Here is a 13,628-nt window from a genome sequence, read left to right as displayed (position 1 = left end):
GGGTGGCCGCAATCGCTTGTGCGGCTTTTAAAGCTTCTGCGCGTACGCACGTTTTATAAATTTTATACAGTTTGGCCAATGTCCTGGAAAAAAGGTAATGATGATGGTCGAGTTTCGAGCGACATAGCATGCGCTGCCATAACTATTTCGCAAATAGTGACGTCAGTCGTTGTGTTTATCTTTGATTGCCCACCGCATCCATGTTAAAATGCTATTTTTAGGAAGTAATTCATCAATTAAAACCGTACATTTTTGTAGAGCTCCCGCTGAATATGAGGCTAATCTGATAGCGTGTAGTGAATATTAGTAAAATCACATCGAAGATGACGGATAAAAGTGATATTTCCATGTGCCATTTTCACTTACCCTCGTACATAGGAACAAACGAAGTTTCATTATTTAACCGTTATGAAATTGATGTTTCGAAGGCTCTCAGTGTCGGTGTGTATGTTGTGAGATAATAATCGTCAATTAATCAAATTTTCACCGAAAATGTTACTGCTTTCGAGAACTAAGCATACGACTGCTCTCTGGACCTTCCTACCACATGAATAATCGAAATAAGCCACGATATATTTGTCATCTGTTAAAAAACAACCAGTTGAATGATTTCATGAGAGATTTGGCTCAAATTATCGTGCAACCGTGAGTACTTTCAACATTGTTTTGTTTCTTCCATATACATTCCATATTGAATGCAAATGATTACGACACGAAATTTTGCTTGCCAATACAGATACACTTCGTCTACTGCTCCACCTCTATATGTACCTCATTGCAGTTTGACTATAGCACCTACTACTAGGATTATCACAATCACCCATAATAATATTTCTTGGGTCGCATGCATCTCGGTGTGATGCTCTGAGTGATTTAGTATTGTGACTTGTGGGTCACGTTTATTCTCTGTTTTTTTTTTTGAGTTGAAGAGGCCCATTTCTAAGTCACACATGCGCGTAATTTTTTCCTATTTATAAATTTTTTTTTTGAATTTCTAATAATCCTATCTCTTTTTTTTCTCAAAAAACAAAAAAAAATGTTTTCCTTGTGGTTCTTTATCGTTACATGCTTTCCCTTATTGGCTACTGAATGACTCATCACCTGCCGTTTCGATGTCGTCTCTACGTCGTCTCAATGCCGTTTCTCCTGCTTGGTTCGCTGCAGCGTCCTTCCGTCGAGCTGCCTACTGGACTGCTTCCTTTTTCTCTGCGGTCGATTAGCAGCTAAACCTAGTTAGCTGGCCGGTGTGATGTTTCTCTTGACTCGTCGTAGGTGTCGCTTCCCATATCTGCCCTCTGTACTGCTTCCACTGTCACCGATTTATCGCCTTCTTCGATCGATTACATTCACCGATTGATTACATTCTATGTCGAAGAGGGGGTTACACTTAGCGACGCTGTGGTGAGGTAACGCTACGGCTGCAGGTGCGATTATAGTGCGATTATAAGTACCAACGAAACCACTATATTGCGGGAACGCATGTTTGAATGGAAATAGCTGTATGACTGTTGAGGCTACCCGGTGGTGTGATTTCCCTGCTTACACTATCGATTACTGCGCCCATTGTTACCACTTGCTGATTCTAACATGTCTCTCACTTTTTTTTTCTGATTTAACGTAATTCACTCGGTTTAACGGCTCGCTGGTTCTGACGTTAATGATAGATTTGTTCGGCTAATGACTCTTTGAGAATTAACGCACTTGCAGTTCAACGTTTATCACTCACTTTATTCCACATCCATTTGCGTAATCAAATTGAAATTGTACCGCCACTTTCTTCTTCCAAGCGAAATAAGTTTGTAGATCACTGTTTACACCTTAATTGGTTTCTGTTCAATCGCTTTTCCGTTAACTAGTAGAAAATTAGGGTACCAAATGGCTCACTATTCATTTTTGCTTCTTTCAGCATACCACAACACTTTCCGGCTGACCCTTGGTACCGCACAGATCACTTTGTAATGTCCAAGTTCTCGATTAGGCCGTAAACTATCACGGTGATACAGGATCGTGAAACACGGTCGCCATGATACAGGATCATGATACGCGACGTTAGTTAGTATGCTACAAAGTGCCGATTCGCTGCAGCTGAACATTTGTGCCTTACCGCCAGAGTATGTAACGGTTCACAGCACCGAACACGAATAAAACCCCAACAATGATCCCACGCTGTGGCAAAACGGTGTCACGCAGCAAATTGTGTTCTGTCGTGTCACCGCCAGGATAAGTCTGCGGGGGTGACATGTTTGCTTGCCCCGGTAGAATGATATTTTGGATAGTTTTGGATTAAAACTTATGCGCAATATCGTTTGACGAGGAATCATAAAGTGAGCTAAAGTGAAAAGTAAATGGTTCCATTTCATAATATGAGACCTGGGTGCAGTACAGTTTTGCTTGATTAATATCAAATATTGCTTCGATCAGATATGGAACCTCTATTCATATACAAATTTGCGGTTGATTTATACCGTATTCTAAAAACATTGCCACTACTTCAAATACCTATAGACGAATTTCATCCCAACTCGATTGGCCATAACACAATGGTCCAGGAAATGCATTTAAGGGGAAATTTGCATTTAGAGCTCGACAGTTATTCTCTAGACAAAAACTGTCTTCGACAAAGTTGTTACATATGATAGAGCGCTCATTTCCATGTTGCCAAAAATTTTTTTTTTTTTTTATCTGTATTATAGTGATTTTCAACTCATTTTGGCTGGTTCGTCACTTGTACTTCCATTTTTGGAAGAATGTCGGGAGTGAGAATTGAACTCGTGACCTCTCACGTGACGCGTGAGAGGCATGGATGTTACCACTACGCCAGATCGCCTCCTCATATGTTGCCAAAAATAAGGTGACAAACATTTTCGATGAAATAAAAAATCTAACTTTCTTATCTCTATAGAAAAGGTAAACATAGTTCGACAATATATATTCCTCCAAGAACTACGGTAGGCCGCCATCAGTTTTTTGATATCATCGAGGCACTGCCGGAGCCGCGGCTAATCTTAGGTGACCTCAACTCCCATGGAACAGCATGGGGTTCACTCTACGATGACAACCGTGCCACTTTGATTTATGATCTGTGTGACAACTTCAAATTGACAGTTTTGAATACTGGGGAAGCAACTAGAATAGCCAACCCCCCTGCACGGGCAAGTATGCTAGACATATCACTTTGCTCTTCTTCGTTATCCCTGGATTGCACGTGGAAGGTAATCCAAGATCCCCACGGTAGTGACCACCTGCCAATAATTTTATCGATCGCCAATGAATCAGGTTCTCGTGAGTCAGTCGATATTGCGTATGACCTCACGAAAAATATTGACTGGAGAAAATTTGCAGAAATAATATCTGAAGCACTTGTTTCAATGCATGAACTTCCTCCACTCGAAGAGTATAATTTTATATCGAGTTTGATTTACGGAAGCGCACTTCAAGCTCAAAAGAAACGTGTTCCTGCTACCACTTTACGACGTCGTCCTCCATCACTTTGGTGGGACAAGGAGTGTTCAAAGGTCTACCTTGAAAAATCATCCGCTTTCAAAAAATTCCGGAAAACTGGACTAGTGGAATGGTTTCGAAAGCACCAAGCTCTAGAAGCCAAACTAAAAGGTCTGATTAAAGCAAAAAAGCGTGGATATTGGCGAAAGTTCGTCAATGGTTTGTCAAGGGAGACCGCTATGAGCACTCTTTGGAATACGGCTAGGAGAATGCGTGGCTGGAACCATACAAATGAAAGTGAGCAATACTCTGACCGTTGGATTTTCAAATTTGCAAGAAAGGTTTGTCCCGATTCCGTTCCTGCACAAAGCGTCGTACGCGACATTCCGCTCCAATGCGACTATGAGAATTTTTCGATGGTGGAATTCTCAATTGCCCTCCTCTCATGTAACAATTCAGCTCCGGGGTCGGACAAGATTAAATTCAACTTGTTGAAGAATCTTCCCGACTTGGCAAAACAGCGTTTGCTGAACTTGTTCATCAAGTTTCTGGAGCTGAATATTGTCCCGCATGACTGGAGACAAGTGAGAGTGATAGCCATACGGAAACCCAACAAGCCGGCTTGCGATCACAACTCGTATAGGCCGATTGCAATGTTATCCTGTATTCGTAAATTGTTAGAGAAAATGATTCTACTTCGTTTGGACAAGTGGGTCGAAACGAACAATTTGCTGTCAAATACGCAGTTTGGCTTCCGCCGAGGTAGAGGGACAAATGATTGTCTCGCGCTGCTATCTTCTGAAATCCAAATCGCATTTGCTCGCAAAGAACAAATGGCTTCCGTTTTTCTCGATATCAAAGGGGCATTTGATTCAGTTTCCATGGAAATTCTCTCAGAGAAGCTTCATAATCGTGGACTTTCACCAATTCTTAACAATTTCCTGTACAATTTACTGTCAGAAAAGCACATGATTTTCTCTCATGGCAGCTCGAAATCTTCTCGTTACAGTTTTATGGGCCTACCACAAGGCTCCTGCCTAAGCCCCCTCTTGTACAGTTTTTACGTCAATGATATAGATGATTGTCTAACTAGAGACTGCACGCTGAGACGCAGACTGCAGACGATGGAGTTATTTCCATCACGGGTACTAATCCCGTCGTTCTGCAAAAGTCGTTGCAAGATACCCTGAACAATCTGTTCACGTGGGCTCTCAAGCTGGGTATCGAATTCTCTACGGAGAAAACCGAAATGGTCGTTTTTTCTAGGAAGCACGAACCCGCCCAATTCCAGCTTCACCTATCCGGCAAAACGATCAAGCACTCGATGTTTTTCAAAAACCTTGGAGTATATTTTGACTCTAAATGTACCTGGGGAATACACATTGCGTATTTGAAACAGAAATGCCAGCAAAGAATCAATTTTCTCCAAACAATAACCGGAACATGGTGGGGTGCCCATCCAGGAGACCTCATTCAGTTATACAAAACAACGATATTATCAGTGTTAGAATATGGCAGTTTTTGCTTCCGATCAGCTGCCAGGATTCATATTCTCAAGCTGGAGAGAATACAATATCGTTGCTTGCGTATAGCAATGGGGTGTTTGCATTCGACACATACGATGAGTCTCGAAGTTTTGGCAGGAGTACCCCCGCTTACTCATCTTATTTCCTAACAAGAATAAGACAACTATTGAGTGTTTTGGTCGAAAAATTATTCAAGATTACCTTAGCATGGGTTCCCTCTCATTGCTCGATTCCGGGGAATGAGAAAGCGGACTCGCTAGCTAAGGTGGGCGCTTTAGAAGGCACTCTTTTTGAAAGGCAAATTGCTTATAATGAATTTTTCCACATTCCTCGTCAGTATACGCTCGTAAGTTGGCAGCGCATGTGGAGTGGAGATGAGTTCGGTCGTTGGTTACACACGATTATCCCTAAGGTCTCGACGAGGGCATGGTTCAAGGGATTGAATGTAGGTCGAGATTTCATTCGCGTGATATCTCGGCTTATGTCCAATCACTACAACCTAAACGCGCATCTCTATCGCATTGGGCTCGCAGCAAACAATCTTTGTGGTTGTGGCGATGGCTACCACGACATCGAGCATGTTGTCTGGTCGTGTATCCGGTTCCATGCTGCTCGCTCTCAGCTCACTAGAGCACTGAGAGCACAAGGCAGACAATCGGATATCCCCGTCCCGGATATCGTTGGTAGCCGGGATCCTGATCTTCTGCTTCATCTATACCTGTTCCTCAGAAACGCCGATGTCAACGTTTAATGATGTTTCCTTCGTTGTGTCCCCGTTTCATATCCCTCCTAACCGATCGATAAACTTTTACTTAGTCGCGGCAATACATACACACACTCTTTACAGATACACGGGCCAAAGGTTGTGCAGTTCACTGATGATTCAACAAGAGCCAAAGATTGTACCGCTCATGACAACTCTACACGAGCTGATGATTGCGCCGGCTAGTGACCATTCTATCCTGGATTCCTCGAGTCGAGAAGACGCACCACGCTAGATATGGAGTACATACTAGGGGGGCGTTGCTGATTAATGGTCAGCTGCATCCCAATAGGAAGTATCCCGTGTCGGGCACACGTACGTACACGTACAATTACGAAAACACTTGTAATACTAACCTCGAGCCAACCGCGAGTAATCGGTTACTTATTACTAACATAGATAATAAGAAAAATTGTATTGTACTCCCAGCCCCGTGAGGCTAACGCCATATGAGCCTTTATAAAAATATATATTTTGGAAAAAAAAAATAGTTCGACAATGTTGTTGTCCCAGTTATTTAAAACATCTTTCTAACAGCGCACAAAGTTTTTTTTTCTATCTCTTGACATAACCGATATAGCGCCTTTTTCATAATTTGCGTTAAGAAAACTGTTTTTTGCTCTAACTTTTTTATTTAAAATTCTATATACAAACTGTCTTCGAAAGACTTCGAACATTCTGATACAAACATTTTGCGATGCAGAACTTGTCAATATATCAACTTCACTCGAAGTTATTGATATTTTTTCCCAAAAAAATGCGCTCTCTTCGATTGCTTGCCAATCCAATTTGGGCAAACATAAAAAAATATTTGTTGACGGAATTTGAAAGAACAAATTTCACTCTATATAACATGTGATTTTCAAAGGTATGTTGTTTTTTGTATTTGAGTAAATTAAAATTGAAATCATGAGTTTTTGGGTGAAAACCCATCAATAACTTTGAGCAGGATTAATATATTGACGAATTCTGCATCGCAAAATGTTGGTATTGATAAGCTCTAAAAGTCGTACGAAGACAATTTTGATGTAGAATTTTAAATATAAAAGTTAGAGTAAAATAATCGTTTTTTTTTCATGGTTACCCTAATACAACTTAGTTAAAAAACAACTTTGTGAGAGATATTTATTTTTTAGACAAAAACTGTCTTCGACAAAGTTGTTACATATGGTAGAGCACTCATTTTTATGTTAGCAAAAATAAGGTGACCAAAATTGTCGATGAAATAAAAAATCTAACTATCTTATCTTTATAGATAGAGAAAAACATAGTTCGACAGTATTGTAGCCCCAATTATTTTAATTAACTTTGTGGAACAAAGCTTTTTTCTATCTCTTGAAATAACCGATATAGCGCTTTTTTCCTATGTTGCATTAGGGTGACCATAAAAAAGCGTTTTTTTTTTTACTTTTATATTTCAAATTCTACATCAAAACTGTCTTCGCACGACTTTTAGAGCTTATCAAGACCAACATTTTTCGGTGCAGAATTTGTCAATATCTTAATCCTACTCAAAGTTATTGATGGTTTTTCACCCAAAAACTCATGATTTCAATTTTAATTTACTCAAATACGAAAAATTACATAGTTTTGAAAATCACACATTATGTAGAGTAAACTCTGTTCTTTCAAATGCCGCCAATAAACTTCGTTTATATTTGCCCTAGAAAGAATAACAAACAATTGCAGAGATCGTATTTTTGGGATGAAATATCAATAACTTTGAGTGAGGTAGAGATATTGACGAGTTCTGCATCGCAAGATATTTTCATCAGTATGTTCTAAAAGTCTTTCGAAGACAGTTTGTATGTAGAATTTAAAATATTAAAGTTAGAGCTAAAAAACAGTTTTTAATGGTGACCCCAACGCAAAGATGTTTTAAATAAATACGTCAGAAGAAGAGCACTTCTACAGGGAAAGCATCAACACCTTCTCTGCCGTAATCTCTCTCGTAATCTTTGGCGTAAGCGCCAATTCCCCTATAATGTGACGTAATTTGATTGTGATGCGATGTGATTTTCTGATCTGGTCTGATAGCATATGATGAACGAGCAGGGTCAGCAAATTTCACATAACAACATCTCCCGTAATGGACGATTAGCATAAAGAGAGTCACATGCCTTCTTTCTTGTAAAAAAAAATCCGAAAAGCTTGTCATGGCAAACATTTTAATCAACAACAGCTACATTTATAATAGCAATTTTGTTTTAGAACTACAAATCATGTACTTAGAAGCTCTGTTTAAAAATCACGTCAAATATTTAAATTAATAAAATCAAAAACATCTCAAAGGGAAAATTTATCCTTGATTGCAATTTGTTGATTACAACGATTTCTCAATAGTGTATGTTCAGGCATCAAGAGAGCCATAAAAGGCACCATATTATCAAATTGTCAACATTGTGACACCTTTCATTTGACGCTACTGAACATTCAGTAGGAAACACCGTTCCTAAAATATTAGGCTGTCAAAAAAGTCCTGCGGTATTTCCGCGAGGTGTCGTTGTAAGCGCGTAGTTCTAGTTGTATTCATTGTATCGAGTCATACTATAGCTTGTTGGAAAGGTATATTTGCGCGCTATAATATAGTCCTTGACAGTGTTTTATTTGGTTAAGTCGTTCGTGAGTTATCGTGTCGCAAATATGGAGCAAAATAAAGAGCAAATCCGACATATTTTACATTACTACTATGACAAAGGCAAAAATGCATCTCAAGCTGCCAATACAATTTCGGCAGTTTATGGACCCGATACAGTTTCCATTTCCACCGCACAACTATTGTTTCAACGTTTTCGTTCTGGTGTAGAGGTCGTCGAAGATGCGCCACGCTCCGGAAGGCCTGTCGTCGAAAATTGCGACAAAATCGCTGAATTAGCCGAGAAAGACCGGCATAGTAGCAGCCGTAGCATCGGCCAAGAGCTGGGGATAAGTCATCAAACCGTTATTAACCATTTGCAGAAGCTTGGATTCATAAAGAAGCTCGATGTATGGGTGCCAACACGTTGACGCAAAAAAACATCTTTGATCGTATCGACGCATGTGAATCGATGCTGGATCGCAACAAAATCGACCCGTTTCTGAAGCGGATGGTGACTGGCGATGAAAAGTGGGTCACTTACGACAACGTGAAGCGCAAACGGTCGTGGTCAAAGCCCGCTGAAGCGGCTCAGACGGTGGCCAAGCCCTCATTAACGGCCAGGAAGGTTCTGCTGTGTGTTTGGTGGGATTGTCAAGGAATAATCTATTATGAGCTGCTTCCCTATGGCCAAACGCTCAATTCGGACCTGTACTGCCAACAACTGGACCGCTTGAAGGTAGCACTCATGAAGAAGAGGCCATCTTTGATAAACAGAGGCCGCATTGTCTTCCATCAAGACAACGCCAGGCCACACACTTCTTTGGTGACGCGCCAGATGCTCCGGGAGCTCGGATGGCAGGTTCTTTTGCATCCGCCGTATAGTCCGGACCTTGCACCAAGTGACTACCACCTGTTTTTGTCCATGGCGAACGAGCTAGGTAGTCAGAAGTTAGCCACAAAAGAGGCCTGTGAAAATTGGCTATCCGAGTTTTTTGCCAATAAGGAAGCGCGCTTCTATAACAGGGGTATTATGAAGTTGGCATCTCGTTGGGAACAAGTCATCGAACAAAACGGCGCATATTTGACTTAAAACAGATGATTGTAACTAATTTTATGAACAAATGAAAATTCAAAAAAAATACCGCAGGACTTTTTTGACAGCCTAATATAAAGGGGATAGGTTCAGGACCACCTTCCCCTATAAGATGGACTTTTGGAAGGAAAAGAGAGGTCTCAGGAGAATGTGAGAAGTATTCAGAGTAATAAAAATATAAAAAATAGTATCTAGATTACCACAATACGGTGAAATACTTGCTTAATACACTTTATTGATTTTTGGACGTGACAACGCTTTGTGGAGACTGTTTTTTCGCACAGAACGTGTTGTCACGTCACACAATGCATGCCGATTTTTGCGAAGTTCTTTAGAGTTTTTTTAAAACTGAGTACAGAGGAATCTATGCTCATCAATCGTTGACAAATCATAGAACCAAATTCAAGTGTATGTTTGAAACGGAACTGAAAATATAACATTAATGTTCAGAAGTCAGAAACCGTAAAAAAACAAATGTTGTCACCAAAGTATTGGGCTGGCAACGAACGAGTTCAACGGTAGAATATTTTCCAACTGAAAATTCTTGTAGGAAATTATCTCAATTTTACATCGTTTACAATTTGGAAATCGTGTGATTTGTACATGAAAATGAGAAAAAAAACTATTTTTAGTGAGTCAATACGTTATCACGTCACGCTGGAATGGGTCATATGAACAGTCCATCCACTAACCAATAAGTTATTCCTACATTGCAAGATGGTCACTTCTACAGGGAAATAGAAATACTTTTCCACGTTTTTGTTAGTTATTGTATGGACTATTCATATTTTTTTCAGAATTTGAAAAAATACGCTTCTGAGAAAAATAAATTTGAATTTAAAAAAAGGTTTTAAAGTGTATGTTTTTAAATTTGTTTGATACTTTTGATAGGAAATATTTCTTTTCTTTTTCGTCTATCACAATAAAGATGATTGTGCTCCATGTTCCAATCCAAGTGGTCCGATTTGTGCTCCCCAAATTGTACCGAGCAAACGAGCAGCGAAGCGCAATTTGAATTTATCTATACCACTACGAAAAGAATCGTAGCAAACAATCGTAATTTTATCCATGTGAAAAATGAAGCCAAACTTAGAATATTACGTTTGTTTTGTGTCTAGCAGCAGAAATCTTGCGATGTATACTCATCGGAGTTCGTGGATTGCCAATGAGAACACTATTTTCGACATATGACCAGCTTGTGTATTGTTCTCGCAAGAACAAGTATGAATACCATCTTCAGCTGCCACGCACTCATCGGCCCTTTCTAGATCCATCAAAACGTTCTACTAAAGAGTTATTCCTATAATTTTGATGTATTCTAAAATGAAATCCAAAGTGATAAACAAGGGACAATAATAACAATAATTCCATAGATCCACGTCAACGATGCGAACGTGTCCTGGTCACTGCCACCTAGGGGAACCCGGGGCAAGAGTTCCACCTTAAGCTAATACGCGTTTTTGAATGCTCTTTTGTTATATTTATTCCATTTTTTTTGCTGATTTGTTCATTTATACTCCTATTTAGGTGCAGCTATGCATCAAATTGTTCAAAAGTTATGTTTACTATGAAAATGTTCATTTACAAAAATGATGTTTTTGGCTTGTATTTTTCCGTACTGGAAAAGCAAGAGTGCCAATCTTATAAAAATATAATTTTTGATGAAAAAAGCACTGTGAAATTCACGGTGGTTCCAAAGAACGCAAACTCAAGTTCTGGTGGCGTTCACGGAAACCGGCAAGCCAAGCTTCGCCGGCCAATTTGGATGTTTTGTCGAAAGAGTGATCTAAATTATTTCACTCTGCGATTTTATACCCTTGGTTCGGGATGTCGTGTGTTGTCAGCCCATAAAATAACTTCTGCATATTAAGGATGTGACTCACGAGTTACTCCTCCTGTTGTTTAGAAAACACAGTTTTAAAACGGCCTAACTTCTGCACATATTTGGCCAATGTTCTTCTGGGCAAACTATATTCCTCCGCAGCTCGTCTTCATGATTTACAGAATGTACGGCCACAACCATAGTTTCCATCTGCCACTGGTTCCGGAACGAAATCCGTTCATATTTACAAACCATGACCACAACAAACACAACCACGATTGCTTTTGACAGATCGAATTCGAGGTTACGACTATGGCATTTTTACCCCGGTAATAATGGCTCCTTTTGCCCCGGAAGTTGAGAGATAACAAATTTATTTTTTATTGAAATAAATGCGTACGATTTAAATTAGTTCATACAGTAAGTTGAAGAAAAATGATTATTCTATTTGTATTTATGGGTGGAGTCATGCAAACATAATGAAACTAAGGGTTTTTCGTCAATTTGCGCCTGTGCGTTCTCATATAGATTGCAGTTGTAAGAAGCTCAGTTAGCATTTATCTGTTTTCCAATAAAAAATATTTAAGGTTCTAGCTGATAATATGTGAGATATATGCAGTATCTGTATAAAACAAAGTTCTGTTGTTAAATAATTGTAAAAGATGGAAATAGGCAAAATAATCAGATGGGCACTCTTGCCCCGGGTTCACCTATATTTCTTAAATTTATGATGATTACAGCAATTGGTGCACTCGTGGCCGAGTGGTTAGCGTCTCACTAACATTAACGGGGATTTTTTCGTCAAAGAAATTTCCTTCGACTTGCACTGTGAGCACGCGTATTCTAGAGCTTGCCCCTCGGAATACATTCAAGGCGTGTTATTTGGCTTAGAAAATCTCAACTAAGTATTAATAAATGACGCTAGTTAATGCATACGTTGAGACGGCAAAAGTTCCACAGGGAACGTTAACGCCATTCAAGAAGAAGACAGCAATTGGTGTATACGAAGACTGTATTTTATATTGAAACTAGCATAGCCGGTGAATTCCGTCCCGCCCAAAAGCGCTTTTTTTGGTTTAAATAATTTCGAACACTCACATTTCTTCCCCATTTTTCTTATCGTACTGTTTTCAATTATTGGTTTGATAATAGATGACGTAACTAGAATTTTGAATTGGTGGTTGAGTAAGACACTTCTCGAAATCTTTGAATTTATTACATTTTATTCACTTCGCAAGTAAAGTGGTCTACCACAAAGTGGATTCGCTGATGTGATTCGTTCTTCATTCTGTTTCCCCGCGTGTAAAAGAGCAAAGACGAAGGCTTTCCACTAAGAAAACATGCCATATATAAGTATTCCACCCGGTTTTATATATAGACGAACCTGGTTGGCATTGTTTCTACATACACAATTAACAGATATCCACATTAAATATATGTAACAATATCAATAATCATCCCACCGCCATGGTAGTTGTAAAAACTTAAACTGTGATAATTTAAAAATGTAGCACTGCACATTTATTCAAAATTCAAAATGAATATTATATATTTTGTATCCTTAATAACTAAAGTTTCACCTCACTGTAGTCTGGTGCCAGTTTGAGTAGTTCAAAAACCCAAAATTTGCATATTATTTGCAATATATTTTCAGCTTCCACAGCCTGGACTGATCTCATTTTCATATTTTCGAGCTGGTTTGTTAAATGTAAACGACAACGAATGTTACCACAATCTATGCTGTGGATGAGCAGGAAGGGTGGAATTTAAATCAGTAAATATACAATGTAATGAGCTTATTATTTTATCACAATTCGTGGTTACTGTGTAGACATGATAATTTGCATAATCGGTTATAACCGATTGTCCGATTGTTCCGGACATTCATTATGATGCGCTGTGCAGCTCAAAATGGAAAATTGAAAAGGAAGAAAACAATCATTCACTATATAGTGAGCTTTTCTTGGAGCTCGAATGTTTTATTTCAAATTTTGTTTCAAATTTTCAACATTCGAAGCGCTATTGCTATCAAAACATTTTTACAGCAACGGTCCCGCCTTCAAATGTAATTCTTCACCTCCTGTATTCCTTCGCCTAATATGGAAATTTTTCCACAGGCTCAGCCACTCTCACCCTTAGAATGGTACGAACTTTGCGCCCGAAAGCACTTAAGCAAACAAACCAAAACCCCAAGACTTCCGGGATCCCAAACACCTGCAATTATACAGCACCCGGAATGCTCCAACCCAAGGATTATGTTTCCTCGCTAGCATGACGAGCGTTCGACCTAGTCCTAGTCCAATTCAATCCCTGGCGATAAATAAAAACCTCGATTCACTTCATCCCTTTGTTCACCCGGAAACGGAGGAGCGAAAAAAATGGAAGTATCCCGCTCACGACGCCGT

At 39.4% G+C, this 13,628-nt stretch overlaps 1 protein-coding gene across 12 annotated transcripts in view; it reads left to right on the top strand.

The window, feature by feature from the left end:
• LOC129771740 (cytochrome b5 reductase 4) overlaps positions 1-13,628 on the top strand; it is a 189,883-nt gene that overhangs the window by 153,975 nt on the left and 22,280 nt on the right. The window lies entirely within an intron of this gene.

The sequence above is a fragment of the Toxorhynchites rutilus genome, chromosome 2, assembly GCF_029784135.1.
Source record: "Toxorhynchites rutilus septentrionalis strain SRP chromosome 2, ASM2978413v1, whole genome shotgun sequence".
In the NCBI taxonomy this organism is placed as follows: domain Eukaryota; kingdom Metazoa; phylum Arthropoda; class Insecta; order Diptera; family Culicidae; genus Toxorhynchites; species Toxorhynchites rutilus.
Note: the sequence above shows the minus strand (reverse complement) of the source record. Positions and strands in the feature narration are given on the sequence as shown.